Raw genomic sequence first — 27185 nt, forward strand, 5'->3', positions numbered from 1 at the left:
TAGATCAGATTTTAATACATGAGATGTATGCAAAGCATGTATAAGTTAGATCTGAAATTATATATGTGATATGTAACTTAGATGTAACTAGTTTTGTAGTTTAAATTAATATTTCTGATTAAGGTATTCCTCATGGTCGTCCGATCATAAGAACAAAGTAGGGTTTAAGACCCTCTCCTTCCATTCAATGGGATGTTCTTATGGCGTGTAGGGGTGCTGCACATTCATCCTTAATTAGAAATCAAAATTTACTTTTCTGCAAAACCCTAGATCCTGAAACCCTAGGATTTATTTTACATATTTTATTTATGAACCCAAGACTTAATTAATGAATTAAGCCTATGAAATCAAATTAGATCTAAAATTGAGAATTTTAGATCTAAGCCATTTTCATAAAATTGGGTTCAGACTTGGATAGCTCAATTAGGTCTAGCGGTTGATAAAACCGAATCAAAAGTTGGTAGGTGGGATCATGAAAGCTAATAATTGACCAACCTATTAGGATTAAGTCTAGGTCAAGATTAAATCACATTCAAATATGACTCGATCAAGTTAAGACCTAATTTGGCTCAGTGGAGTCTGGATTATAGGCTAACCCAATTGGTTCTGGTTCGATAATTTGGTGTCTAAGGTAAGTTGGACAGATACGATCGATAGGTTTTTAATTGGGAGCTACTCGACTCGAATGTATTCTTGTCAAGTTAATAGTATATCCCTTCCACCAGTCTCACTTACCTGGCCATATGTCTCAACCTAGTTCTGATTTGAGGTGGCTAACAATTCGAGCTAACCCATGCTACTAGGTTAGTCATAATTGTTATGACTATGTCAAGTCAAGTTTAATGAGACCTAAATCAAATCTCCCTAAGAAAATATTAAGTCTAAGGTCTTCCACCATTGTGGATGTGCGGCCCTTTCTGGGGTTGATTGTTCTCGGCTGGTTACAGTGGCTCAGTTGCACCGGAAAGATGTAACCATGTCCATTAGGCATTGGATGCTATGGATTAGAGGATGGGTTGTGCTCAATATTTTGGATACGGTGAGGCACTCAATCAGAAATCTAGTTCATGCAAATGGTGGGTCTGACTTAACTAAGGATTGGAGCAATATTCCGGGCATGGTGAGCTTCATGAATTAGAGACCAAGTTTTGGGTGCACCATGATTAGAGAATCATTGGACAAGAGTTGTTCACTCATTGGTTGATCCATCACCAATAACTCTTAGGTGAGGTGGTGAGCCAGTCGGTGAGACCGCACCACCCACTAGAAATCACTAATCACGAAGATTTTCACATCTCTACCTAGGGAGTATAGGGATCTGAGAAAATAGTGGGAGCCTAATTTATTTAAAAATAAAATCTCTAAATAAATTGGTTAAGTCTGATTACAAAATCTAACTAGAAACTTTTGACTCTCTACAGAAAATTTGTCTGCGTCCAAACCCCTGACCAAAATACTAGACACCCACAGATTGACTGGACCCAACTTCAAGGACTAGTTGAGAAACTGCAGAATTATTCTGGATTTTGAGAAACTGACTCATATCTTAGACCAGGACCCACCTGCCATGCTAGCAAATCCGACTGCTGAACAAAGTGTCTCTGAAAAAGTGGACGAATGATGATAACAAAGCCAGGTACTACATGTTGGGTGCCATGTCTGATGACTTGCAGCACTAGCATGAGAATATTATGACTACCCGCCAAATGTTGGCTCACCTACAAGGGTTGTTTGGTGAACAAAATCGCACAGCCAAGTATCAAGTCTGCCAAAGGCTTTTTAAGGCTAAAATGCGTGATGGGCAGTCAGTCCAAGATCATTGTTTGTCAATGATCAAGGACCTTGAGGAGCTTAAGAAGCTTGATGTCATTTTAGATAGGGATTTTCAGATTGATGTGATCCTTCAGTCCTTGTCTGATGCATATGGTCAGTTCATCATGAACTTCCATATGCATAAGATGCAGTGTACCTTGGCTGAGTTAATGAACATGTTGGTTATGGCTGAGCTTTCTTTGAAGGGTTCAAAAGGCTCAGTCCTTACTGTAGAGCGGACTTCTTCCAAGAGAAAGTCTTTTGGAAAGAAGAAGAAGTCTGTAAAGAAGCAGAAGGTGGATAAGAAGAAGACGGAACCAAAGAAGAAGGCTGCTGAAAAGAGAAAATATTTTCACTGTAATTCAGACGGCCATTGGAAGCGGAACTGTCCTCAGTACCCGGCCATCCTGAAGAACAAGAAGGATGGTCCTTCTGGAGGAATGCTCGTTATAGAATCTAATCTTACAGTTTTCTCTGCATCCAGTTGGGTACTTGACTCTGGTTCTAGTGCACATTTGTGCACTTCTATACAGGGTCTTGAGGAGAGCAGGAGGCTGAGGGATGGGGATATGATCCCACGCATCGGGAATGAAGCAAGAGTTGCTGTTGTGGCTGTGGGAACCTACCCTCTGCGATTACCATTAGGATTAGATTTAGTTCTTAGAGATTGTTATTATGTTCTTGCAGCAAGCAAGAATTTGATTTCTATTTCATGTTTAGCACAAGAAGACTATGTGATTAGCTTTCATAAGAACCATTGTAACATGTTTTATGAAAATAATAAAGTTACAAATGGTTTTCTTATTAATGGTCTCTATCAGCTACATATTGATGTATCTGTATTTCATATCAAGCAAAATGTGAATACCATGGGAATTAAAAGGCCTAGAGATAGTCTAAATGATAGGTATCTGTGGCATCTAAGGCTAGGTCATATAGCGGAAGATAGGGTTAACAAATTGGAGAAATCCAGGCTATTGAGTCCATTGACTTTCGAGTCATATCCAGTTTGTGAATTATGCCTTCAAGGCAAAATGACCAAGCTCCCTTTTACAGGACATGGGGAAAGGGCCACAGACCTACTTGCCCTAGTACATACAGATGTATGTGGCCCATTTGATGTGTCGGCTAGAGGCAACTATGTCTACTTCATTACCTTCACCGATGATATGTCTAGGTACGGATATGTGTTTCTAATGAAACACATGTCTGAAGCCTTTGAAAAGTTCAAAGAATTCAGACATGAAGTAGAAAAACAAACAGAAAAGCCCATTAAGGTTCTTCGATCAGATCGAGGAGGTGAATACCTTAGTTAGGAGTTCCTAGACTATCTTAAGGACTATGGCATAGTCTCTTAATGGACTCCACCTGAAATGCCGCAACTCAACGGGGTTTCAGAATGGAGGAATCGGACCCTATTAGATATGGTTCGTTCCATGATGAGCTTCACGGACCTCCCTGAGTTTTTTTGGGGATATTGTCTCATGACAGCAATATATGTATTGAATAGGGTTCCTTCTAAAACTATTCCTACCACACCGTATGAGATATGGCATGGTAAGAAGCCAAGTCTGAGTCATCTCAGAAATTGGGGTTGTCTGGCTTATGTCAAGAGGCAACAGACGGACAGGTTAGAGTTCAGATCCTTCAGAGCTCGATTTATAGGATATCCTAGAGAGTCATTAGGATACTATTTCTATATTTCAAAAAACCACAATGTGATTGTGAATCGATATGCTATTTTTTTTGAAAAATAGTTTATTCAAGATGGTGGCATCGAAAGAATAATTAAGCTCAAGGAGAATGTCTCCCAAGAGCAACAAGCTAAGGAACCTGAGGAACCCAATCAATTAGAATCAGTCCTAACACAACCTCTTCCACCTCATAGATCGACTAGGATTCCCATCCTCATGAAAGGTATTTAGGTACTATACAAGAGGAAGTAGAGGAAATGTTCTTTACGGGAAATGGGGCTCATGGTGATGACCCCAAGACCTATAACGAGGCGATATCAGATATTGACTCTGAAAAATGGTTAGAGGCAATGACATCAGAAATTGACTCGATGCACTCAAACCAAGTCTGGACCTTGGTAGATCCATCTGAAGGTATTGTACCTATTAGGTGTAAATAGATTTTCAAGAGAAAGATAGGTGCAAATGGGAATGTGGAGACATTCAAGGCTAGGCTCGTAGCAAAAGATTATAGTCAGTGCGAATGCATTGACTATCAGGATATCTTTTCACCCGTAGCTATGCTAAAATCTATCCGCACATTGCTTGCTATTACAGCCTATTTTGATTATGAAATATGATGGATGGACATGAAAACGGCGTTCTTAAATGGATATCTTGAGGAAGATATCTATAGGGAATAGCTGCTTAGTTTCACATCTAGTGATGATGATCACAAAATCTGCAAGCTGCAAAGGTCCATTTATGGACTTAAGCAAGCATCTCGGAGCTGGAATACTCGTTTCAATGATGTGATCAAAATATTTGGTTTCATTAAGAATGAGGAGGAACCATGTGTGTTCAAGTAGGTCTGTGGGAGCGCAGTTGTCTTCCTCATACTGTATGTAGATGACATCCTCCTGATTGGAAATGATATTTTCATGTTGACCTCAGTCAAAATATGGTTGTCTAAGGAGTTCTCTATAAAAGATCTAGGAGGGGCATCTTTTATACTGGATATTAAGGTCTATAGAGATAGACCAAATAGGATGTTGGGACTTTCACAGAAGATGTACATAGAAGAGGTGCTAAAAAGGCTTAGCATGGAAAACTCTAAAAGAGGTTTAGTACCTTTTAGACATGGCATTCATCTCTCCAAGAAGATGTGCCCTAGCACACCTGAGGAGATTGAACGCATGAGCAAGATCCCTTATGCTTCTGCAATAGGGAGCCTCATGTATGCCATGCTATGTACACGACCTCATATAGCCCATGCTGTGAGTGTCACAAACAGATATCAGTCGAATCCAGGTGAAGAGCACTGGACTTCTATGAAATATATCCTTAAGTACTTGAGAAAGACTAAGGATATGTTTCTAGTCTTTGGGAATGAAAAACTCCAGATTCAAGAATTTATAGACTCAGACTTTATGTCTGATATAGATGATCGAAAGTCGACATCTGGAAGTTTGTTCATTTGCAATAGTGGTGCAGTTAGCTGGAAGTGTTCCAAGAAGACAGTGATTACTGATTCCACCATAGAGGCAGAGTATATTGCTGCATCGAAAGCTGCGAAGGAGGCATTCTAGTACAAGAAGTTTGCCGCAGAACTTGGAGTGATGACATCGGATGCCGGCCCTCTTTACTGCGACAATAATGGCACCATTGTGGGGAAATTCAGTGCAGGGGTAAAATGATAATTTTAAAACTTTTTCAAAATCACTATTTTATAGTGAAAATTATTAATTAATCTAATTAATTAATAAGAATTTATCCTACACTAGGATCTAAATATGATATATAGCATGCATATATTTAAATTTGAAATTCGAATTTGAACAGTAAATACTTTACTGTAATGTGTTCAGAACATAATACCTTTGTGTGGGTTATAGATCGCCGCAATCTGATCACCGTCGGGAGAGTCTGATCATCGTGATGCAACCACATAGCATGTTTGACCTCTGCAGATCATCCACATGAAGCTCCCGATCTGATCGACTCCTCACGAGTGCTAGCTCATTGTAGAGTCCTTTCGACGGTCGATGCTGATCGAACTCCTTCGATCGATATTTGTCGATTATTTAGATACTCCATATCATCAGTAGACATGCTTGAGAGGATGTTAAAGATTTTACTAAAATTTGGTGGGCTCACGACACTCGTAGCTCACCTTCTCATTTCCCGAACTCCAAGCTGAAACCCTGAAGAACTTATTGAAACCTTGCGCACACTTTTTCTTTCTTTTCTTTCTTTTTCTCTCAAAAGGATATAGACCTTCACCTTGCACACAAGGATTCCTCATGCCTAGATTTTCTCTCCAAAATTTTTCTTTGCACACGCCCCACTTTTCTCCTCCTTTTAAAACAATGTCAAACATCTTATCCACGTGAGAGGATAAAGATGAGTAATTGCACATTTGAATTCAAATCAAATTTTGAATTCAAATGGAAATCAATTTATTCCTATCCACTAAGGGTGTGAGAAGAGGAGGGCATGGCTTAATTTATGCATGAGTGATTTCATAAGAAATATTTTTTCGTATAATAAATGAGGCGTTAGAAGAGGATATGGTCAAGGCGCTAAGATTGGTTGCTCATTCAAATTCAAACTTTGTTTTGAATTTGAATGGCCAACCAATCATCCTTATCCACTCATTTGGTGCATTAAAATAGAGCATGAGGAGGGCTTTGCATGAGAAAAAATTCATGAGAACTTCCTTCTCGTGAATTCAAATGGGCGCAGTGGAAGTGAGGTGGCACAGGGAGAATGGGTCAAGGTGGTTTCATTATTTAAACCAACCTAATTGAACCAAATAAGTTAGGCCCAATTAGACTAATTTAAATCCAACTTAATTAGGCTTAATTAAGCTCAATAAAATTTTAATCAAATCAAAAATTGATTAAGCCCAACCTCTGATCAAATCAGGGACCAAACCATCTCAACGATTAGGTCAACTCTTAACCTAATCGGGTCAAACCCAACTGAATCCAATTCAATTGGACTTGATCCAAAAATAATTACTCAATCAAATTAAGTTAATTAGTGATCAAATTACTAATTAAATCTCTCATAAATATTGAGTCTAAATCCGATGGATAATCAGGCATCAGAATTCATCGATATGTAATCCTGATCGAAGAGTCCAAAACCAGTGGGACTCTTGACCCTGGTACCCAAAATGTGTAGAATTCATGATCAGAGAATCCTGATTCTCGATCACAGAGTCTCAGACACGTAGGACTCATAGTCCATGAGCATTAAGACTCTTCATCAGCCATCAGATCAGATAGGAACCTCTAATGTGTGTGACCCCACAGGTTCGAACCTAAGCCGGTAGCACAGGAACCAATTCTTGGACTAATCGAAGTGACCATCTAGCAATGGTACCCAACGATCAGATAGATCGAATAGTCATAATCGCAATACTTAGAACCTACATGAATATGGTGTTGGAAAATGTGTCCCAAAAAGCCAATCGTCAAGCTGTTGACGGTTGAGCAACCAAGTATTGTAATTGATTTGTTAATAAATAAAATATATTTGGCATCTTCATCATAAGCTTTCATCTTCTAATAAACTCCGTTGTTATGATGAAGTCCTTAGGACTATTTAAGTTCGATAAAGAGAAGATTTATCGATTAGTCCTTAAAACTGTTCATGACCAAATGATAAGCTGTTAATAAGGACGACAGCTTCTATTGAGCATAGGTCGCTGTAGGCCATATGGGTTGGTTGTCCTCTTAACCAAGGAGTGTGGAGATACTGGTATGGCATACAGGTGAGATATAAGGGTACATCATCATTGAACATGACCAACTCCAGAGTATTCTGCTGTCGAGAATGTCTCTGATGGGATATAGGTATAAGTGTCCCTTAGACCTGAGATCGCCTCAGTGACTTGCAAGCAACTCACTGTGCTTTGGTACTGGACTAACTAAATTTCTAATTCAGGTACAGAAGACTTTTGGGCACAGTCAAGTACTTGCGAAGTCAGAGTGTGATCGAGATGGGATTGACCACTCCAAGAGTTGGAGAAGAATGAGTCGCTGTATTTCAATTTAGCAAAACCTTGGCCAGGATAATCCATCAGATGGATTTGATATTTTGAAATACAATGTGGACAACCTGATCAGAGTTGACAGTTGAACTCTGGGGTATCCTATGATCATTTTGGTCAAGGAGATGAATTATATGAAAACTATATCCGCATGGGTTCTAAGGATGTTGTTCTATACATTCGACCTATCTGGTCGTCGGATACCATTGCTAGATGGTCACTTCGATTGGTACAAAAATTTATTCCTATGCTACCAACTTAGGTTCGAACCTATGATGTCACACACATTAGAGTTCATGATCCGATCGGATGGTTGATCAACGATTGAGAATCGTTCTAGGGTTAAATGATCAATACGATTGACATTTAACCTAGTGCAAGTGTTGCAGGAGGATCGATTAGCAATTCGATTCCTAATTGGCTTAATTTAATTAAGCCAATAGCCTGATATTAAGTCTAATTAAATATGATTTAATTATATTTAATTTGGGCTTGATTGGATCAAGTCCAATTGGTTTATTGGATAAGCCAAGTGCAAGGAAAAATTAGTCTTAGTTCAACTAGGACTTGGGTCAATCTAATTTCTAATATGATTAAAAAATTAAATCAGATTTAAATCTAATTTAATCTGATTAAATTAGGTTTTTAATTGGGTTAAAAACTATTTTAATTAGGTTGATCTAATTTTGGTTTGATTTGGTTTGAGAAATCAAATTAAAACAAGTTATGAGATAGAATCCTAGTAAGACTAGGATTCCACCTTGCGCCACATAAGCCTTCCCCACGCCCTCTCTCTTATTCAACGCCAATCTTCACTTATTTTGTGTAACAAAAGCCCTCTCCCAGGTCTCTCCCACGTTCACAAAAGGTTTCCTCTCTTCTTTCTTACATGGAAGGTGGTTTGGATCAAATCAAAAAGGAATAAGTTTGGATTTCGAATTCTATGAGATAGAGTTTTAGAAATCCAAAACTCTTTCAATTTTGCACCGAATTTATCCAAATTTTTTTTAAAATTTTTATGGCTTTTAGGGTACACATTTTACACCCTTTTCTAATGATCCATGCATGAAAATATGGAGGAGGTGCTCAAGAGTTGGGTGCCCCTTAACTTGCCATGTTTGGATAAGCCTTGACTAGGTATTTGACCTAGACAAGGACTCTATCACATCTCTCTGTATAAAATGTGTTTCTTCATAAAATTTTAGATGAAGATAGATATTTGAGAGGCCTTTGTGTCATCCAAAAATCAAAGAGAAAGACCTTTGGGTCGTGGAGATATAAAAGACGCAAGTTAGGGTGTCTAGAGAGAAAAACGTGAAGAAGAAGAGGGTCTTCTTCTAGGGTTTTTTGTTTTCATATCTTTCCTCCCTCCATCTTGAGTTTCCTGAGATCATCTCAGATCTGAAACTCTTCTTTTTACTTTTCATCTTTGGAAGAGTCCAAATAAAGAAGAAGGAGGCACCTGATCAACCATCAAAGAAGGATCAGCGCAGTACTAGCATACTGTGCTGATTTCCTGAAGCAGGACTTCTGATCGAGATTCGTGGGCTCGTGTGGACGACTCCTAGAGGCCGGACATGTGTGCGGCTTGCAACATCATTTTTAAGCCCGGATCAGTGAGGTTAGAGCGTCTAACTTGCAAGGTAATAGATCTGATCTATTGTTTAATGCATACATTAGATGTGGTATAGAAACATGTTGATATGATCAACATGTAGTTCATGCTATATTTATATATTTTAATTTTTGATTTAATATTATGTAATAATCATGTAATAGGATCTTAGATCTAGGGATTCTCTAGTTTTAAAAAAATAAATTTTGATTTATTTTAGTCTTCCGCTGTATGATCTTGAAAAAGTTTCAAGATCTAACCCTGAAATCCTAGATCTGGTTCCTACAATTGGTATCAGAGCCTAGGTTCTTTATTACATGATTATTTATACATGCTTAGATTATTTCTTAGATTAGATCTAATTTATAATCTGATTATTAAATCTAAAATTAAAATTTTAGATCAATTACAAACTGCAAGGTTGTCCTGCTGTAAGGTTTACCCCTTATAGTGCAAAGGTTGTCCTAGTTTGTGTAGATCTATCTTTAATCATAAATTTGTTAGATATGATCTAGATTAAATTTATGATTTATTAGATTTAAAAGATATTTAAATCTGAAATAAAATCTCTTTGTTAAATAATTTTTGTGCAAAGAAATTGTTTAAAGTTGAAACTGTTTCAATTACATGAACCTGTTTAGATTAGATCTAAAGTAGTTTCATGTTTATTTTACTTGTATCTTGATTATGAATCAAACAAGCAATATGGTTGGTAGAATTATATTATAAAATTATTTTATAAATATAAAAATTATTTTTTGAAAAGTCGAACCCAACCCTCAGCCCAAAACTTAATTAAGAATTAAGAAGTTGTTTGATTAGGTTCTAGGATTGTGAATTGAAGAACCTAAGACACAAACCATAACACATTGGGTTAATGGGTTAGTGGGAATTAGGTCCATTAATTGGGTTAGACCTATGGTTAGATTAAAGATGGACTTAATTAGAGAATTGACTAAATCTAATCAATTGTTATCTTAGATTAGGTCAAGGATTCTCTAGATCAATTACAATAGTTGTAGTTGGTCAAGTCCATATCTTTAACGAGAATCAAATGGACTTGATTCTTGGCTAAGCAGTCTAGCACAAACTGTTAGGTTGATCTAATCGAAACTAATTAAACCAGTTGGTGTCTAAGGTAAACCAGACCGGTGGTTTTTAATTGGGAGCCTGCTTACCTGGCCATTTCTGATGGTGTCTAAGGCAAGCTTTGGCAGACCCTCCCACTGATCGAACTTACCTGGCCTCTTGGTGAAATTATGTTTTGATTGGATCACTTGACTATTCGAGTCGACCCATGTCAGCTAGGTAAATCAGTGTGACTGATTTAGGTACTCCTAGATCAGCCCTTTTAATGATCTCCTTTAAGCTGACTTGGTGAAGCCAGTGGGAGGATCATGATAAGCTGGTTCATCTGACCTTATCCTCTAAATTATTTAAATCTTTTAAAATTATTAAGTCCTTAAAATGATAAAGTTATGGAGATAACTGAGTCATAGCCTCCCATTAAGGTGTTTGATAATGAGTCCATTAACTCAATAATCATTGCAGACCCAAAGGCCTGGTGCTTGTTGACTAATGAAATTATCACTCATCATATGATGACTTGAAAGTGTCTCTCTAATGGTGGTTAGGTGAGCCAACCAAAGTTGTGCTTAATCATTCGTTGGTTAGATACACCAAGTATGATCATGTTAATGGTTGGACCTAACCGGATCCTTACAGTGGAGGTCAAAGCCTACTGATTAGGTTTCTGGAGCAAAATTAAAATTACTAGAAATTATTTAGAGAAACAATTGGTTATGAACCTACCCTTAGATGTACATGGGTTGACCAACCAAAGTTGGGCTTGTGTGCAGTCTAAGTGGATTCTAGTACCCGCTAAGGAATTAGGGTAATTCCTCGAATTGGAGGTAGAGGCTACCAATTCGAATAAAATAGTGGGAGAAACCTTTTGATTAAAGTCCAAATCTTTAGGTTTAATGAATCAATTACTAATTAGGTTATGGTTCTCCTTTGTGCAAATATTGCCACTTCCCTATCGCTCCGATCATTATTGGACAATGATAAGTTGGTGGGACCCAATTTCGGTAGCTGGTATCGAAAGTTAAAGATAGTCCTGGAGCATGAACGGATCCTATATGTGATAATGGATCCTGCACCTGAGGAGCCAGTTGTCAATGCACGTGGAACAGTCAGAGACACTTACCAGAAGTGGCTCAGTGATCGGACTATGGTGCGTTGTATCATGCTGGCTGCTATGAGCGACGAGTTCAGTCGCAGATTCGAGATGGCTCAGTCAAAGGACATGCTTCAAGTGTTGGAGGATGCCTTTGGCACACCCGATGACGTGGAGAGGCACAAGACTAGTTGTGCCATCTTTAACACCAAAATGCGGGATGGTGCCTCTGTCACTGATCATGTATTGTACATGATCGAGCTGATGGAACGATTGAGCAAGCTCAACTTTCCCTTGCATGAGCAGCTTGGGAAAGATGCAATACTGAACTTGCTACCCAAGTCTTATCTCCAATTCTTCACTCATTATAGAATGACAAAGCCTAAAGTAAACTACCATGGGTTGCTGAGGTTGCTTCAGAACTTTGAGAAGGATCACCAACTCCTCAAGGAGTCGGTGAACTTAGTGGGAGGATCGTCTTCTGGTTCTCGACCCTTTAAGAAAGGGAAGAAGAACAAGAAGAAGAAAGTCAAGAAGGTGCAAGTTCAGGCTGGGACATCTGTGCAGAGCCAGACCAAAAAGATCAAGCCTGATAAGAGTCTATTCTACTGGCAAGCATCCTAGATTAGATAGTGTGTCAGATATCTACTTATGGCACTGTAGGCTAGGTCATATAAATAAGAACAGAATAAACAGGTTGACTCAAGAGGGAATCCTCAAAGTCAGTGATTGTGAATCACTTCCAACCTGTGAGTCCTGTCTTCATGGTAAAATGACCAAGTCACCTTTTACTGGAAAAGGTGAGAGAGCTACTGAGCTCTTGGGCCTAGTACATACTGATGTATGCGGGCCCATGAGCACCAATGCTAGAGGTGGATATTTCTACTTCATAACTTTCACGGATGACCTATCCCGATATGGATATGTCTATCTGATGAAATATAAGTCAGATTCATTTGAAATGTTCAAACGATTCTGAAGTGAAGTAGAAAAACAAACTGGGAAGAGTATTAAAACTCTTCAATCTGATCGAGGAGGAGAATACCTTTCTAGTGAGTTTCTCACATATCTAGGAGAGAATGGGATTCTCTCCCAATGGACTCCTCCAGGAACACCACAGCATAATAGTGTGTCTGAAAGGAGGAATCAGACTCTGTTAGACATGGTCCGATCCATGATGGATTTTGCTAGCTTGTCGATATCCTTCTGGGGATATGCACTCGAATCGGCCAGTTATCTGTTAAATAGGGTTCCAAGTAAGTCCGTAATTAAGACTCCATATGAGATATGGACGGGACGTAAGCCAGCACTTTCACACCTTAGGGTCTGGAGGTGCCCAGCCTATGTCAAACGATTAGTCACAGACAAACTTGGACCTAGGTCTGACAAATGCTCATTCATAGGGTACCCTAAAGAGACAAAAGGATATTTTTTCTACCATGCTGATGAACAAAAGGTGTTCGTCAGCCTTAAGGCAATCTTTTTAGAAAAGGAGTTCCTTGGTGAAGGAACCGTTGCCTCTAAGGTTGAACTTGATGAAGTTCAACAGGTAGAAGGACCGACACCAATAGCTGAACCTGAGTCGGATATGATTAGATCAGATTCGGAGCCTAATATACCTGCACCATTAAGGCGATCCGATAGTGTACCGCATCAGTCGGACAGATACTACAGTTTCTTGGTCCGGGATGGTGATCCCATCGAACTTGATGAGAATAATGAGGATCCGATCATCTATATGGATGTAATGCAGAGACCTGATTCTGAGAAATGGCTTGAAGCCATGAAATCCGAAATGAAGTCCATGAAGGTCAACGATGTATGGACATTGGTTGACCCACCTGAAGGGGTTAAACCCATTGGGTGTAAATGGGTCTTCAAAAGGAAGAGGGGCGCAGACGGAAAGGTGGAGACCTATAAAGTCCGTCTGGTCGCCAAGGAGTATCATCAACATTATGGTATTGACTATGATGAGACATTTTCTCCTATGGCAATGCTCAAATCCATTCGGATAATGCTTGCAATAGCTGCCCATCTGGATTATGAGATCTGGCAGATGGATGTAAAGACAGTTCTCCTGAATGGAGAGCTGACTGAAGAGGTATATATGATACAACCTGAGGGGTTTACATCTACAGATGAGTCCAAGGTGTGCAAGCTTCAGAGATCCATTTATGGACTGAAGCAAGCTTCTCAGAGTTGGAACATGCATTTTGATAAGGTGATCAAAACGTATGGCTTCATTAAGAATGGAGAAGAGCCTTGCATCTATAAATGGGCAAATGGTCCAGTTGTGGTATTCCTTGTCTTGTACATGGATGACATTCTCTTAATCGAGAATGACATCCCCACACTACAGGGAATAAAAGTTTGGTTGTCATCACAGTTCTCCATGAAGGACTTGGGTGAAGCATCCTACATCCTAGGGATGAAGATCTATAGGGATAGATCTAAAAAGATGCTTGGGTTATCCCAGTCCATGTACATAGACACTGTGCTGAAGAGGTTCAGCATGGAGAATTCCAAGAAGGGCTATCTACCGATAGGCCATGGAATTTTTCTCTTTAAGAAGGATTATCCGACAACTCCTGAAGAGAGAGAGCGTATGAGTAGAGTCCCATATGCTTCAGCCATGGGATCTATCATGTACGCCATGATATGTACAAGACCAGATATGGCATACTCACTAGGAGTAGTGAGTAGATACCAATCTGATCCTGGAGAAAATTACTGGAAAGTGGTTAAAGCCATCCTTAAGTATTTGAGAAATACTAAGGACCAATGGTTGGTTTATGGCGAGTCAGATCTGAAACTTGTGGGGTTCACAGACTCCAGCTTCCAATCTGACCATGATGACAGCAGGAGCGTGTTGGGTTATATCTTTACTCTGAATAGTGGAGCCATCTGCTGGAAGAGTTCCAAGCAGCATACTGTGGCAGACTCTGTTTGTGAAGCGGAGTACATCACAGCATCGGATGCCGCGAAGGAAGCTGTGTGGCTGAAAAAATTCATCAACGAGCTCGGAGTAGCACCCTCCCTCGATGGTCCGATTCTGCTCTACTACGACAGCACTGGTGCCATAGCTCAGGTGAAGGAACCCAAAGCACATCAGCGGACGAAGCACATCTTGCGCTGCTTCCACCTGATCCGAGAAATCGTGGATCGAGGTGACGTCGACCTTCAAAAGATCGACGGAAAGAAGAACCTAGCCGATCCCTTCACTAAAGCTCTGGCGATAAAGGAGTTCGACAACCACAAGTCGAAGATGGGTATTAGATACTGTGTCGAGTGACTTTAGGACAAGTGGGAGTTGTTGGAAAATGTATCCCAAAAAGCCAATCGTCAAGCTGTTGACGGTTGAGCAACCAAGTATTGTAATTGATTTGTTAATAAATAAAATATATTTGGCATCTTCATCATAAGTTTTCATCTTCTAATGAACTCCGTTGTTATGATGAAGTCCTTAGGACTATTTAAGTTCGATAAAGAGAGGATTTATCGATTAGTCCTTAAAATTGTTCATGACCAAATGATAAGCTGTTAATGAGGACGACAGCTTCTATCGAGCATAGGTCGCTGTAGGCCATATGGGTGGGTTGTCCTCTTAACCAAGGAGTGTGGAGACACTAGTATGGCATACAGGTGAGATGTATGGGTACATCATCATTGAACGTGACTAACTCCAGAGTATTCTGCTGTCGAGAATGTCTCTGATGGGATATAGGTATAAGTGTCCCTTAGACCTGAGATCGCCTCAGTGACTTGCAAGCAACTCACTGTGCTTTGGTACTGGACTAACTGAATTTCTAATTCAGGGATGGAAGGCTTTTGGGCACAGTCAAGTACTTGCAAAGTCAGAGTGTGATCGAGATGGGATTGACCACTCCAAGAGTTGGAGAAGAATGAGTCGCTGCATTTCAATTTAGCAAAATCTTGGCCAGGGTAATCCATCAGATGGATTTGATATTTTAAAATACAATGTGGACAACCTGATCAGAGTTGACAGTTAAACTCTGGGGTGTCCTATGATCATTTTGGTCAAGGGGATGAATTATATGAAAACTATATCCGTATGGGTTCTAAGGATGTTGTTCTATACATTCGACCTATCCGATCGTCGGGTACCATTGCTAGATGGTCACTTCGATTGATACAGAAATTTATTCCTATACTACCAGCTTAGGTTCGGACCTATGAGGTCACACACATTAGAGTTCATGATCCGATCGGATGGTTGATCAACGATTGAGAATCATTCTAGGGTTAAATGATCAATACGATTGACATTTAACCTAGTGCAAGTGTTGCAGGAGGATCGATTAGCAATTCGATTGCTAATTGGTTTAATTTGATTAAGCCAATGGGCTGAGATTAACTTTAATTAAATATGATTTAATTAGATTTAGTTTGGGCTTGATTGGATCAAGTTCAATTGGTTTATTGGATAAGCCAAGTGCAAGGAAAAATTAGTCCTAGTTCAACTAGGACTTGGGTCAATCTAATTTCTAATTTGATTAAAAAATTAAATTAGATTTAAATCTAATTTAATCTGATTAAATTAGGTTTTTAATTGGGTTAAGATCTATTTTAATTAGGTTGATCTAATTTTGGTTTGATTTGGTTTGAGAAACCAAATTAAAACAAGTCATGAGATAGAATCCTAGTAAGACTAGGATTCCACCTTGCGCCACATAAGCCTTCCCCACGCCCTCTCTCTTATTCAACGCCAATCTCCACTTATTTTGTGTGACAAAAGCCCTCTCCCAGGTCTCTCCCATGTTCACAAAAGGTTTCCTCTCTTCTTTCTTACATGGAAGGTGGTTTGGATCAAATAAAAAAGGAATAAGTTTGGATTTCGAATTCTATGAGATAGAGTTTCAGAAATCCAAAACTCTTTCAATTTTGCACCAAATTTATCCAAATTTTTTTTAGAATTTTTATGGATTTTAGGGTACACATTGTGCACCTTTTTCTAGTAATCCATGCATGAAAATATGGAGGAGGTGCTCAAGAGTTGGGCGCCCCTTAACTTGCCATGTTTGGATAAGCCTTGACTAGGTATTTGACCTAGACAAGGACTCTATCATATCTCTCGGTATAAAATGATTTTCTTCATGAAATTTTAGGTAAAGATAGATATTTGAAAGACCTTTGTTCCATCCAAAAATCAGATAGAAATACCTTTGGATTGTGGGGATATAAAAGATGCAACTTAGGGTGTCTAGAGAGAAAAACGTGAAGAAGAAGAGGGTCTTCTTCTAGGGTTTTTTGTTTTCATATCTTTCCTCCCTCCATCTTGAGTTTCCTGAGAGCATCTCAGATCTGAAACTCCTCTTTTTACTTTTCATCTTTGGAAGAGTCCAAATCAAGAAGAAGGAGGCACCTGATCAACCATCAAAGAAGGATCAGCGCAGTACTAGCATACTGTGCTGATTTCCTGAAGCAGGACTTCTGATCGAGATTCGTGGGCTCGTGTGGACGACTCCTAGAGGCCAGACACGTGTGCGGCTTGCAACATCATCCTTAAGCCCGGATCAATGAGGTTAGAGCGTCTAACTTGCAAGGTAATAGATCTGATCTATTGTTTAATACATACATTAGATGTGGTATAGAAACATGTTGATATGATCAACATGTAGTTCATGCTATATTTATATATTTTAATTTCTAATTTAATGCTATGTAATAATCATGTAATAAGATCTTAGATCTAGGGATTATTTAGTTTTAAAAAAATAAATTTTTATTTATTTTAGTCTTCCGCTGTATAATCTTGAAAAAGTTTCAAGATCTAACCCTGAAACCCTAGATCTGGTTCCTACATATGGTTACTGTATAATTCATCCTTTTAACCTCTGTGTTTAAGATGACTCAAGGTTAAACTATCAACCCTGATTAGATCATCCGATTCATGCTCAACTCAAAACAGTCCTGTGACACCTCACAAGGACTACCCTGGTCAAGATTTTGCTAAATTGAAACACGACTGTACACAGCTCCTAAACTAGAGTGGTCAATCCCATCTTGACACACGCACTGACAAGTCAAGTACTTGACTACACCCAGCAGCCTTCCATCACTGAATTGAAAATTCAGGTAGTCCAGTGCCTAAGTACAGTGAGTTGCTTGCAAGTCACCGTGGTGGTCTTAGGTCGGAGGGATATTTATACCCATATTCTATCGGAGCTAATCTTGACAGCAGAAATAGCTCCGGAGTTGGTCATGTTAAGTGCAGATGTACCCTTACATCTCACCTGTATGCCATACCAGTGTCTCCACACTCATTGGTTAAGAGGACAACCAACCTATATGGCACACAACGACCTATGCTTGATAAACGTTGTCGTCCTTGGTAACAACGTATCATTTGATCGCGAACAGATTTAAGGACTAAACAACAAATCCTCCTTTGTCGAGTCTAAATAGTCCTAAGGACTTCACCACAACATAGAAGTTTATTAGAAGATAAAATATTTTGTGATGAAAAATATCAAAATAATTTTTATTAATTCATAATTCATGTACATATTCAAAAGGAGCACAACTGTCAATAGGCTGACGATTGGTTTTGGGACACTATTTCCAACAATCTCCCACTTGGCCTAAAGCGAATCAGTGCAGTATCTAATACCCATCTTTGACTTATAGTTGTCGAACTCCTTCACCGCAATGGCTTTAGTGAATGGGTTGGCCAGGTTCTTTTTTCCATCGATCTTTTGAAGGTCGACGTCACCTCGATCCATAATTTTTCGGATGAGATGGTAGCGGTGCAGAATATAGTTCGTCCACTGGTGTGCCTTGGGTTCCTTCGCCTGAGCAATGGCTCCAGAGCTGTCACAGTAGAGCAGAACTGGACCAACAAGTGAGGGTGCTACTCTAAGCTCGGTGATGAATTTCTTCAGCCACATCGCTTCTTTGGCAGCATCTGATGCAGCGACATACTCCACCTCGCAAACTGAATCAGCCACTGTGTGTTGCTTGGAACTCTTCTAGCAGATAGCCCCACCATTAAGGGTAAAAATAAATCCCGACATACTTTTACTATCATTATGATCAGACTGAAAACTAGAGTCTGTAAACCCTATAAGTCTCAAGTTCGATTCACCATAAATAAGCCACTAGTCCTTAGTATTTCTTAAATACTTCAGGATGGTTTTAACAACCTTCCAGTGATTCTCCCCTGGATCAGATTGGTATCTACTCACTATCCCTAGTGAGTATGCCACATCTGGTCGTGTACATGTCATGGCGTACATGATAGATCCCACTATCGAAGCATATGGAATCCTACCCATACGCTCTCTCTCTTGAGGTGTTGTCGGACAATCCCTCTTCAAGAGAGAAATTCCATAGCCTATCGGTAGATAGCCTTTCTTGGAATTCTCCATGCTGAACCTCTTCAGCATAGTATTTATGTACGTAGACTGGGATAAACCAAGCAACCTTTTAGATCTATCCCTATAGATCCTCATCCCTAGGATGTAGGAAGCTTCTCCCAAATCCTTCATGGAGAACTGTGACGACAGCCAAATCATTATTCTCTGTAATGCAGAAACATCATTCTCGATTAAGAGAATATCATCCACATACAATATAAGAAATACCACTACTGGACCATTAGCCCACTTATAAATGCAGGGCTCTTCTCCATTCTTAATGAAGCCATACATCTTGATCGTCCTATCAAAATGTATGTTCCAACTTCGGGATGCCTGCTTAAGTCCATAAATGGACCTCTGTAGTCTGCACCCTTAGACTCATCAGTGGATATGAATTCTTTAGGTTGTATCATATATACCTCTTCATCCAGCTCTCCGTTTAGGAAAGCTATCTTCACATCCATCTGCCAGATTTCATAGTCCAGATGGGCAGCTATCGCAAGTATAATACGAATGGATTTGAGCATTGCCACAGGAGAAAATATCTCATCATAGTCTATACCATAACGTTGACGATATCCCTTGACAACCAGATGGGTTTTATAGGTTTCCACCTTTCCGTCTGCGCCCCTCTTTCTCTTGAAGACCCACTTATATCCTATGAATTTTACTCCTTCGGGTGGGTCAACCAATGTCCACACATCGTTGACCTTCATGGACTCTATTTCGGATTTCATAGCCTCTAGCCATTTCTCAAAGTCGGGTCTCTGCATTGCATCCATGTAGGTGATCGGATCTTCATCGTTTTCATCAAGTTCGATAGGATCATCATCCCGAACCAAGAAATCATAGTATCTGTTCGGTTGATGTGGTACTCTACCAGATCGCCTTAAGGATGCTTGAACAATGGGCTCTAGATCTGATCTAATCAAATCTAGTTCAGGTTCAGCAACTTATGTCGATTTTTTCACCTGTGGAACTTCATCAAGTTTGACCTTAGAGGCAACAGTCCCTTCACCAAGGAACTCTTTTTTCAAAAAGATTGCCTTAAGGCTGACAAATATCTTTTGCTTATCAGCCAGGTAGAAATAATACCCTTTGATCTCTTTTGGGTATCCTATAAAATTACACTTGTCAGACCTAGGTCCTAGCTTATCCGTAATTAAATGTTTAACATAAGTCGGACACCCCCAAACCCTAAGGTGTGAGAGTACTGGCTTACGTCCTATCCATATCTCATATGGTGTTTTGGTTACAGACTTACTCGAAACTCAAATTAGAAGGTAACAAGCCGATTCGAGCGCATACCCCCAAAGAAAGATCGATAGACCAGCAAACTCCATCATGGATCGAACCATATCCAACAAGGTCCGATTCCTCCTTTCAGACACACCATTATGCTGTGGTGTTCCAGGAGGTGTCCACTGAGAGAGAATCCCATTCTCTCCAAGATATGTCAGAAAATTATTGGAAAGGTATTCACCTCCTCGATCAGATCGAATTGTTTTAATACACTTTTCAGTTTGTTTTTCTACCTCATTTCGGAATAGTTTGAACATTTCAAACGACTCCGACTTATGCTTCATTAAATAGACATATCCATACCTCGATAGGTCATCTGTGAAGGTTATGAAGTAGAAATATCCATCTCTTGCACTTGAGCTCATGGGTCCACATACATCAGAATGTACCAGAGCCAAGAGTTCACTGGCTCGCTCACCTTTTTCAGTAAAAGGTGACTTGGTCATTTTACCAAGAAGACAGGACTCAGAGGTTGGAAGTGATTCACAATCACCTACTTCAAGAATTCCTTCTTGAGCCAACCTGTTTATCCTGTTCTTATTGATATGACATAGCCTACAGTGCCAAAGGTGGACTTCTGACACATTATCTATTCTAGGGTATTTACCGGAGGTTTGAACCACATTAACAGGTTGTGATAGAAAGTAAATTCTATTATTAAGTTATCCAACAAACATTGTAACACCATTTAAAATGATATTGTAAATATTTTCTTTTATTAAAATTTGATAATCGTACATGGCCAAAAGGCCTACAGAAATAATATTTAATAAAAAGCTTGGACAATAGTGACATTCACTCAGAATTATATTTTGAGAATTGATTACAAGGTTCATGATTCCTAATGCTAGAACTGAAACTTTGCTTCCATCTTTAACATTCAGGAACCTCTCGCCTTCATCAAATCTCCTACTGATCTGCAGACCCTGCATCGAATTGCAAATATGATACGGGCTTCCGGTATCCAATACCCAGGCAGTAGTATCACAAATGAAAAAATTGCAAGGTGTTATCATATAAGTACCTTGCTTCTTCTTTGGCCTGTTCAGATCCAGTGAGGCAATGTATAGAGGACAGTTCCTCTTCTAGTGCCCCTGCTTCTTGCAAAAGAAGCACTCCGTCTGGCTCTGGTCGAGCTTGCGCTTCTTGGTCTGACCCTGTGCAGACGTCCCAGCATGCAGCTGCACCTTCTTATTCTTCTTCTTCTTGTTCTTCTTCCCTTTCTTAAAGGATCGACGACCAGAAGAAGACCCTCCCACAACATTCACCAACTCCTTATGGAGTTGGTGATCCTTCTCAAAGTTCTGCAGCAACTCCAACAAGCCGTGGTAGTTCACTGCAGGCTTTGTCATTCGAAAATGAGTAAGGAAGGGAAGGAAGGACTTGGGCAGAGAATTAAGGATCGCATCTTTACCGAGCTGCTCGTGCAGGAAAAAACTCAGTTTACTTAAACACTCAATCATTTCGATCATGTACAGTACATGATCAGTGACTGAGGCTCCATCCCTCATCCGAGCATTGAAAATGGCACAACTAGTTTTGTGCCTTTCAACATCGTCAGGTGTGCCAAAAGAGTCATTCAACATTTGAAGCATCTCTTGTGGCTGGGCATTCTCGAACCTGTGGCTGAACTCATCATTCATTGCTGCCAGCATTATGCACCAGACGGTGGTGGCGCAGGGAGAATGGGTCAAGGTGGTTTCATTATTTAAACCAACCTAATTGAACCAAATAAGTTAGGCCCAATTAGACTAATTTAAATCCAACTTAATTAGGCTTAATTAGGCTCAATAAAATTCTAATCAAATCAAAAATTGATTAAGCCCAACTGCTGATCAAATCAGGGACCAAACCATCTCGACAATTAGGTCGACTCTTAAGCTAATCGGGTCAAACCCAACTGAATCCAATTCAATTGGACTTGATCCAAAAATAATTACTCAATCAAATTGAGTTAATTAGTGATCAAATCACTAATTAAACCTCTCATAAATATTGAGTCCAAATTTGATGGATAATCGGGCATCAGAATTCATCGATATGTAACCCTAATCGAAGAGTCCTAAACCAGTGAGACTCTTGACCCCGGTACCCAAAATGTATGGAATTCATGATCAGAGAATCCTAATTCTTAATCACAGAATCTCAGACATGTAGGACTCATAGTCCACGAGCATTAGAACTCTTCATCAACCATCAGATCAGATAGGAACCTCTAATGTGTGTGACCCCGCAGGTTCGAACCTAAGCCGGTAGCACAGGAACCAATTCCTGTACTAATTGAAGTGACCATCTAGCAATGGTACCCGATGATCGGATAGGTTGAATAGTTGCAATCGCAACACTCAGAACCTACGTGAATATGGTTACTGTATAATTCATCCTTTTGACCTCTGTGTTTAGGATGACTCAGGGTTAAACTGTCAACCCTAATTAGTTCATCCGAATTGTGCTTAACTCAAAACAGTCCTGTGGCTCCTCACAAGGACTATCCTGGCCAAGATTTTGCTAAACTGAAACACGACTGTACACAGCTCCTAAACTGGAGTGGTCAATCCCATCTTGACACACACACCAACAAGTCAAGTGTTGTGATCCAGGTGGTGTGCCCAAGGCCTAGGGGACCAAGGCTAAGGCCAAGGTCCATCATTTATGAGGGCTTCATGGAGACTCTAGGGCTAGTTGGGCCCTAGGTTGAAAGGCTGTGAGCCTTTTGGGTTCTTGAGGTCTAGGTTATGTGGGCCTCAAGGGACCAACTCTTTATGGGCTAGGTCTGGGCCCAAGATAGGTGAGATTAGGTCGAGTCATGGGTGTACATGGGCTTAGGTTAACCTAATCTCCCATAGAGTTGGTCAAGGAAGTTTTGGGTTTGGGTCACTTGACCCGGTGTTTATATATACATGTACTTGTATAGATTTGATTGAAGCCAAGAAAATAGATGACTCTTTCTTCCAAGTCTCTCTCTCTCTTCTCCTTCTATCTCCAGCAATCTTCCATGCACCAAGAGCAAGAAACCCTAGGGTTTCTTGCCGCCAGTCCATAAAAGGAAAGAAAGGAAGGGAGGCGCTAGCCCCTTCCCCCCTTTGCAGCCGCCAGCCATTTCTTTTCTCCCCTCTCTTGCAGGTGCCCAAACACCAGATCCAAGATCTGAAATCTCTTGAGAAGAGGTTGGTACAAGTCTCTCTCAGATCTGGAGTTGATCTGAGATCATTTGAGGTGCGGGTGAGATCTCCATCAACAGATCTACAAAAAGGCAGCAGCAGGACAGATCTGCGAGGTCTGTCTCCATCTATCTTCTTCTCCATCTAGAATATCCTAATTTAAGATCTATAAATTAGAGGATCTCAGACCAGGTCTGATATAGTTGGGTACCAGATCTTGAATTTTTTAGAGGTGGTTTCAAAGGTGTTCTTCATCTAGAACGAAAGGCTGACGAAGAAGACAACAACCAGGCTGATTTCATCAAGGGCCTTGGATCGTGTCCAGAAGTCTCCAAATCTATTTGTTGCTGGTTCCGCTACACCAAAGTTCCATGAGAGGAGCCGGGATCATGCTCTAATAGTTGGTATCATAGCCACAGTGGTGAGGAAGCGGTTCCAAGTGTGAGAAGTTGATGATCCCAAGTGCTGAAAATTTTCAGCAAGGTACCATCAAGGTATATTCTACACTTCTTGAATTTATATTGATTGTTTGGCTTAGATCTAGTCATGGGTAGTAATATGAAGGTTAATTTTGAGAAGTTTGATGGCAAGGAGAATTTTTTCATGTAGAAAATCTGGGTGGAGGATCTTCTGGATCAGGCTTTGGATGAGAAGCCTGAGGGAATGACAGATAGACAGTGGGCATCGTTGGAGAAGAAAGCATGCTCAGTGATCAGAGGATGTTTGGCGGATGCGGCGTTGTATTCGGTGCTGGAAGAAAAAATCTGAAGGGCCTTTGGTCGAAGTTGCACACCATGTATATGGGGAAGAATATGTGCAACAAGCTGATGCTGAAGAAGAAGTTGTACAGTCTTCGGAAGCAGGAGGGATCTGATGTGATTGGCCACATTCAGAGGTTCGACCAGTTGTGCATGGAGTTGGTGAATATCGGGGTAAAGCTGGATGAGGAGGACAAGTCTCTATTGCTTCTATGTTCGCTGCCCGGATCATTTGATTCTTTGGTGACTACACTACTCTACAGCAAGGAGACTCTGGAGTATGAGGACATGGTCTCGGTGCTAAGGTTGAATGAACAGAGGGAAAAGTTGACCAGAGATCGGGCTCCCCAGGAGGGTTTGGCAGTAGGGGATAGGACGGGTAGAGGCAGAGGCAGAAGCAAGTCCAGGGGGCGGTCCAAGTCCAGGAAGGAAAAGAAAGAGGTGAAATGCTTCAAGTGCAACGAGTTCGGGCACTTCAAGCGAGAATGTCCACTATGGAAGAGCAAGAAGGGAGAAAGAAGTGGCTCAGAATCAGTGAGTGTAGTTGCTGGGCAGCAGGTGGAGGATGATCTACTTGTGGTATCAGATGGTCACAGGCATTACACAGAGGAGTGGACACTAGACTCTGCGAGCTCACATCACTACACACCACACAAGTCTTGGTTTGCGACATACACCAAGACAGATGAGGGATCAGTGACTCTAGGCGATAATCATCCTTGCGAGGTGGCTGGGATAGGGACAGTCAGGGTGAGGATGTTTGATGGGATTGTGAAGACATTGACAAATGTAAAGCACATCCTGGAGCTGGAAAAGAATCTGGTGTCACTAGGCAACTTGGAGCGCAGTGGATACAGCTTCAGCAGTAGGGCTAGAAGCGGAGTACAGAATATCTCCAATGGAGCTATGGTGGTGATGAGAGGCAGGAGGTTGGACAATAACCTCTATCGCATGGAGGGATCTGTGGTGACCGAAGAGTCTGATGCAGCAGCTGCAGCACAGGACCAGCAGGGGGCTTACAGGATGTGGCACTACTGCCTAGGCCATATGGGTGACAGAGGGCTGAGGGAGTTAAGCCGAAGAGGACTCATCTCTGATCTGGAGGATGGTGCTACAGGGGAGATCTGTGAGCCTTTCCAGATGGAAAAGCAGAGAAGAGTTCAGTTCACCATCAGTACAGCCTGCAGTACAGTCCCTCTGGAGTTAGTACATATGGATGTGTGGGGACCAACCCCAGTTTTAGATAGGAATGGGGCCAGATACTTCATGACCCTGATTGATGATTTCTCAAGGAAACTCTGGATTTACTTCATGAGAGAGAAGTCAGAAGTCTTCACCAAGTTCAAGATCTGGAGATCGAAGGTGGAGAAGGAGCAGGGGAGGAGCGTGAAGTGTCTGAGGTCAAACAATGGTGGGGAGTACACCAGCAGAGAGTTCCAGGACTACTGTGAGGAGTGTGGGATCAGGAGACACTTCTCAGTTAGGGGGACTCCACAGCAGAATGGGGTGGCCGAGAGGATGAATAGAACACTTCTGAAAAAGGCACGATGCATGAGGCTGCAAGCAGGGCTTCCAAAGGCATTCTGGGTTGACACAGTTGATGCAGTCGGTTACTTGGTCAATCGATCACCTCACACCAGGTTGGATGGCAGGCTTCCAGAGGAGGTGTGGTCTGGGAGGACAGTTGGGCTGGGCAATCTACGGATATTTGGGTGCACGGCCTATGTGCACATTGGAGCTGGTGAGTGGAGCAAGCTAGATGCCAGATCACGCAAGGTGGTGTTTCTAGGCTATTCACGAGGATTCAAGGGATACAGGCTGTGGGATCCCTTGGAAAAGAAGGTCATCATTAGTCGGGATGTGACTTTTGATGAGGAGTCAGTCCTACGGAGGCGAGCAAGCATGGAGGAGCAGCAGGAGCAGGAGGAGGTCCAGCAGGGCGCTGCTGGACAGCTTACCTCTTTTATTTTTGTTGCTCCTAGATTGATTTTGATGATTACAAAGCAGATTGAAGGGATACAAATAATTTTAAAATGAAAAAGTCCTTATGCTCTTCAAGGGCAAAATCATAATTTCACTAAAATCCTGATTTGATAGTACCATTTGGTAGAACAAATGATTTGAAATCTATTGGTGAAAATTTCATTGTGTTTGGACTTATATTTTTGAAGTTATGAAGGTTTGAAGTGCATGAGTCGACTCATGAGTCAACTCATGGCACTGTGAGCTGATTGGCACGCAAAAATTCTCCTTGGCACGCTAGTTTTCTGGCTTGGCACGACCTGTGAGTCGACTCATGAGTCGACCCGCAAGGCATGAGTCGACTCATGAGTCGACCCCTGCTAATTTGAGCCAAGAATTTCCAGAAACGCATTCTCTGGTTTTTGCAACAGAGGTCGACTCATGAGTCGACCCCTGAAGCATGAGTCGACTCATGAGTCGACCCCTGCGACGGGAAATGTCAGCAATGGCTATTTTTTTGCCCATTTTAATTGCCATTTATGCTTCCTAAAAATCCTCTAACGGCTCTTTATCTACCTAAATTGTTTTCTCTTGCTTCTAATGCTACAAAATGCTTTAAATGATGAAAGAAATTGCAGATTAAATAGCGGATCAAACGTGAAATCAAAATAGAAGAGAAAGAGAGGAAAAGAGAAGAATAGAAGAAAGGATCCGAAATTTGCAAGAAAAAGTCTGAGATCAACGAAAAATCCAAAGAGAAAAAGAGAGAGGATCCACAATATACCAGAGAGATTGTGAAAGAGAAAAGCTAGATCTTTCAAGGAGAGAATTCTTCACGTCTATTGTTTCAACCTTGATCTAGAGATCGTTCAAAGCTTTCAAGAGATCTTCAATCAACAATCAACCTCTTCTCAAGCATTCAAGCGTTCATCCACTTTGAGAAAATCCGAAAAAGGGGATCTTCATTTGAGTAAAGCTTTTATTGTTATATTTGCTCATTTAAGGAGCTGTTATTGTATTAATCTGTGCTCTAAATACTCTTACTCTTTGTGAGTTTTTGTTCTTGTGTTTGGAGGATTTCCAAAACAAGGAAAGGTTGATCCGAACCTGAAATCGGAGTGTTTTGGGTTTACTTGTACCTGGGAAATAAGTGATCTAGCTTGGGATAGCTAGTGTCGGAGTTTCCGACGTCTTGTATTCTAGCTTGGGATAGCTATTGTCGGAGTTTCCGACGTCTTGTATTCTAGCTTGGGATAGCTAGTGTCGGAGTTTCCGACGTTTTGT

This window comes from Elaeis guineensis, chromosome 6, assembly GCF_000442705.2.
Source record: "Elaeis guineensis isolate ETL-2024a chromosome 6, EG11, whole genome shotgun sequence".
NCBI lineage: Eukaryota > Viridiplantae > Streptophyta > Magnoliopsida > Arecales > Arecaceae > Elaeis > Elaeis guineensis.